The sequence below is a fragment of the Canis aureus genome, chromosome 33, assembly GCF_053574225.1.
Source record: "Canis aureus isolate CA01 chromosome 33, VMU_Caureus_v.1.0, whole genome shotgun sequence".
NCBI classification, from domain to species: Eukaryota; Metazoa; Chordata; class Mammalia; order Carnivora; family Canidae; genus Canis; species Canis aureus.
In genome coordinates, this window is record NC_135643.1 from 4,257,349 (window position 1) to 4,262,136 (window position 4,788).

At 34.8% G+C, this 4,788-nt stretch overlaps 1 long non-coding RNA gene across 1 annotated transcript; it reads left to right on the forward strand.

Annotated features, from left to right (window-relative positions):
* Positions 1-895: 895 nt before the first annotated feature.
* LOC144303993 (uncharacterized) lies at positions 896-3,622 on the forward strand. The gene is made up of 3 exons (XR_013370961.1): positions 896-1,081; positions 2,018-2,124; positions 3,224-3,622. It is a non-coding gene; the product is annotated as an uncharacterized LOC144303993 (long non-coding RNA).
* The last annotated feature ends 1,166 nt before the right edge of the window (positions 3,623-4,788 follow it).

Here is a 4,788-nt window from a genome sequence, read left to right on the forward strand (position 1 = left end):
AAGAAGAAAAGTTCAATTCTGAACTTGCAATCACCATTTATTAATTAAACTTCCGCCCTTAACTTCCTACTTACATCTGCTCATTTCCCTATGTTTCTGATTTTAAGTAATAATATCAGCACAGTTTCAGCTCTAAAGTTAAATCTTACATGGCAGTATCCGCATACACAAAATATTTTGAGTAAATATCATCAACAATGAGAAACATTAGAAGCATTCCTTTCAAAACAAGAGATGATAAGGATGGCCACTATCACCTATTGTATTCAATATTCTCTTGAGATTTTATCTAATACGATAAGACAAGAAAAATAAATTGAAGATACAAGGATTGGAAAGATCTTTACATTTTATTCTCAGATGAAATTGTGTTTGGCTTTTTTTACTTAGCACAATTCTCTGGAAGATTCCTCCAGGTTGTTGCATGTATCAATAATTTATTTCTTTAACTGCTAAATAGTATTCCAGGGCTAATGTACCACAGTTTGTTGAACCATTTATCCATTGAATAACATCTGAGTTGTTTCTATTATTTTTCCATTATAAATAAGGATGCTATCAACATTTGTGTACAGGTTTTTATGTAAATATGTCTTCATTTCTCTGGGGTAAATGCCCAGGAGTACAACTGTTGGACCATATGGTATTTGCGTGTCTACTTCGGGTCTGTGTGGTTTTTGATGAAAAATCCTCTGTATTTCATTTGTTTTTCCACCATCTCTTCATATCTTTTTTCCCATTATGTTCTCATTTTCCTTTTCTTCCAAGACTTTCATGACATTGGGTCATGAGGGTGGCTCAATCAGTTAAGCCTCAGAATTTTAAATTCAGCTCAGGTCATGATCTCAGCATTGTGAGATCAGTCCCATGTCCGGCTCTATGCTGGGCATGGAATCTACTTGAGATTCTCTCTCTCCCTCTCCCTCTGCCCATCCCCCGCTCCCCCATCTTAAAAACAAAAACAAAAACAAAAAACAGCTCTCATGACAGGCATGTTAGGTATTTTGCTATACTTCTAAAGATCTCTGACTTTCTGTTGATTGTTTTTTCCAGCGAATTTTCTTTCTGTTGTTCACATCAGGTAATTTCTCTTGTATCTTCTAGCAGGGGAAGTAAGTGTTTCCAAGTATAATGTGAAAGTAGAATAACAGGATTTCCTGTCAAATTGGACATGGGATGATAGAGAGTTAGGAGGTAGGAGTTGAGGGCTATGCCAATAAATTTTATCTGAGCAACTGCCAAGGATGCAAATGGGGAAGGTAACAAGTAGAGTAGGATTAGATTGTGTGTGTGTGCCCGCGTGCATGTGTATAAGTGAATAGGTAGGTTGGGGGTGGAAGGTTGGACAGTGTTTAAAGCCATGAGTCCAGATGAGGTTATGAAGACAATTGAACCAAGGACATTTTAACAGAAAGAGGTTAGGGAAACAATACAGAGCTTATTAAAGAAAAATGAGAAGGAATGGCCAGTGAAGCAGGAGGAAGACTGGGAAAGTGCAGAGTCTTGGAACTGTTAGGATGAAACTGTTTCAAGAGTTAAATCTTGCTAAGAGATCAAAAAGATATAGCTTAAGAACTGAATATTAGGTATCGCAAGGTATGGTGATGTTGACAAAAGGACATTTAATGATGTGGTAGGGTAAAACTTGGTTGGAGTAGGCTTAGAAGATAATAAGAATTCTAGAATTCAAGTATAGGCAACTTTTACTCCTGATGTGATCTCTTTATCAGCCATGTTATGTGGCAGAAAAAATAATAATTAATAAGATGACCAAAAATCATAAAGTAATAATAAAGCTTTAAAAAATTATTTCTGCATCTGTGATACTGTATCCTTTCTCATAGATTTTTCTTTTGTCATGTTACCCTTGAGGAAATTCTTCCATAATCTTTTTCGGAGTATTATGTTTTGGACTTAATTATTCCTTCTCTTATTTCTTGATTTTCATTGTAAATAATTCAGGCTTTATCTTTAATAATTCCACCTTTTTAACTTAACACATTTTTGCTTAAATAAGATTCCATGTCCAGAGTGGAGCCCAACACGGGGCTTGAACTCATGACCCTGAGATCAAGACGTGAGCTGAGATCAAGAGTTGGAAGCTTGACCAACTGAACCACTCAGGTGCCTCTTCTTTTAACACATTGTGCAGTTATTTTTCTGACTTCTTTCTTTTGTCCAGGCAACTATAATAACAGAAGCATAAGTATTTCTATAAGCATAATTTTTCCATTACCATATGTTCTATATTGCTTTTTCCTTATATTTAGATTTGAGTTTTCTTTTTATTTGCCCTTTGATTTAAATATACTCCTTAATTCCTATGTAGGTAAGACTTTTTTCACTTTTTAATTTTTAATTTCTTTTTTAAAATTATATATACATTTCGGTTTATTTAATTTTTTAGTAATCTCTACCTCTAATGTGAGGGTGGAAATCATAACTGTGAGGTCAGGAGTCACAAGCTCTTCCTACTGAGCCAGATAGGCACCCCTGCTTAAGTTTTTTTTTTTTAATTTTTTTTTTTTTTTTTTTTAATTTATGATAATCACAGAGAGAGAGAGAGAGAGAGAGGCAGAGACACAGGCAGAGGGAGAAGCAGGCTCCATGCACCGGGAGCCCGACGTGGGATTCGATCCTGGGTCTCCAGGATCGCGCCCTGGGCCAAAGGCAGGCGCCAAACCGCTGCGCCACCCAGGGATCCCCCTGCTTAAGTTTTAATTTCTAATTTTATTAAATTATGACCAAAGAGTGGCTTGTAGAATTTCTATTTTTGAAATATATTGAAATTTTATTTCTAGATAACAATATGCTTTATACAAATGTCAGTAGTGACCATTTTCTCCGTTTCATGTACTGAATTTTTAGCTTAAGATTTTTTTTTTAAGCCTAAGGAAATTACATGCATGCATAGGGGTGTGTGTGTATGTGTGTGTAAGGGTGTGTGTGTGGGTGTGTGTGTTGCATTCAATACTCCTTGACTTCTCTTGCTATATTTTTCATTGTAAAAAACACTCATATATTTCTCTGTGTCCCCAAACTGTTGTTTCACTGGACCTGACACTGATTATTTGGACTATTTTTCCTCTCACTGACTACTAAACCTCTTAGGAAGTTTGTTATTTTTCTTTATTGGATTAATGGGGTTACTTCTATTTTCTGAAGTATCTTAAAAGTCATGAATAACCCAGAAGGTCTCTAACTCGATAAACTTGTGTTGTAGAAGTTGACAGGCTGTCAGCCCCTGCTGAGCCCCCGCAAAGGGACCATGGATGCAGCACAGCAGGAAAAAGGGAGAGAGATCATCACTAGCTCCTTTATTCTTTCTGACGGGACCTCAGCAGAGCCTTCACGACCCACTTCCAGACCCCAGGTCCCAGAACCAGAGAGACAAAAGATCTGGAAGTCAGAAGAAAAGGGAAAGGGGATTTCATTTACATCACCTTTCCTAACAATCACCTGCCCATAGGTGTTGTCTGGGCTTACAGCATTTTCCAGATCTTACTTCAATACTGAAATACACAAATAACTATTTTCATGAGTCACTGAAGAAAAACTGTGTCAGAGGAGATTTTCTTTAGCAGTAATGACATTTTAAAATAAAAAATAATATATTTCCAAACATAGTATTTGATATAAGCTCAACTTTGGAAGTCCAAACTCTGAGCAGTGGCTCCGAGTAGAATTTTAAGTGGAATTCTGGGATTACATTAGTCAATAGCACCATTTATGAAATTTATTCATTATATCATTTTTAGAAAACTATTGCAGAAAAGAAGTTGAAATGTGAAATAGAGAAATCTCTTAGAGTATTTCATAATTCAGTTATTATATTAGGATGACATTTAAAATAGAATGTATATTATCTTGTAATAAAATAGGGAAGCATGAATCATTGTAGCCCACAGAGATTCACTGATTATTTCAAGTAAAGTTCTGATAAACTTTATCAGATAAATAGTTGCTCTATTTATCTGATAAATAGTTGTAATGCTCTGATAAATAGTTGAAATTAAAATAAGTTACATTATTCTTTTACGGAAAGTAAAGTATTCCAAATTTACTAATCTTTTTTTGTGATGGCAAGTAGCTGACAGAAGTATGTTTCCTAACAGGTATTTGAGGAAAAATATTAGTATATCCCTCCAAGGTAAAGGTAACACTTTAATAACAAATGAGAAAGTAACTCTAGGACTATGGATAGGGCACCTTGGGACTGATATTTGGAGATTTTCCATTATTAAGCAGTATTTTTAGCTCCCCAAAATAAATAAACCTATGTAAGATTTTAAACCTGTGCATGCTACAAGCTTGAAAATAAAACTTTCAGTGTATCGAAGAAATGTGTTAAAATTAATGCAATGATTTATTATTAGTTTGCAAGGAAAACTGTATGACATCAGGGAAGGAGGAAAAGTATTATCAAATTTTAAGAATAGTTTTTGCTTAATTGGGGGGTTGAAATTTTTTAACTGAGTATCACAACTTACTAACCACGGCCAAAAATGTCTTCCTGTTTGGCTCACTATATTTCTATAAAGTATGTTTTCAATGATGGCAGTTATAACCTAATGTGTCAATAAACTACACTTAGAACCAGATCCTTGAATTCCTATTTATAAGGGTTAAGCCAGATTTGTAAGGCATATTTAGTCACATTGATCACATGGCTGTCAGTCCTAGAATGTCTTAAGCCTAAAACAAAATGAAATGCAAGAGGGCTTTCAAATTAAGTGTAAGTAAAATTAAAATTGTCTTTGAAATTTTATTCTTGCATTATGCTTTTAT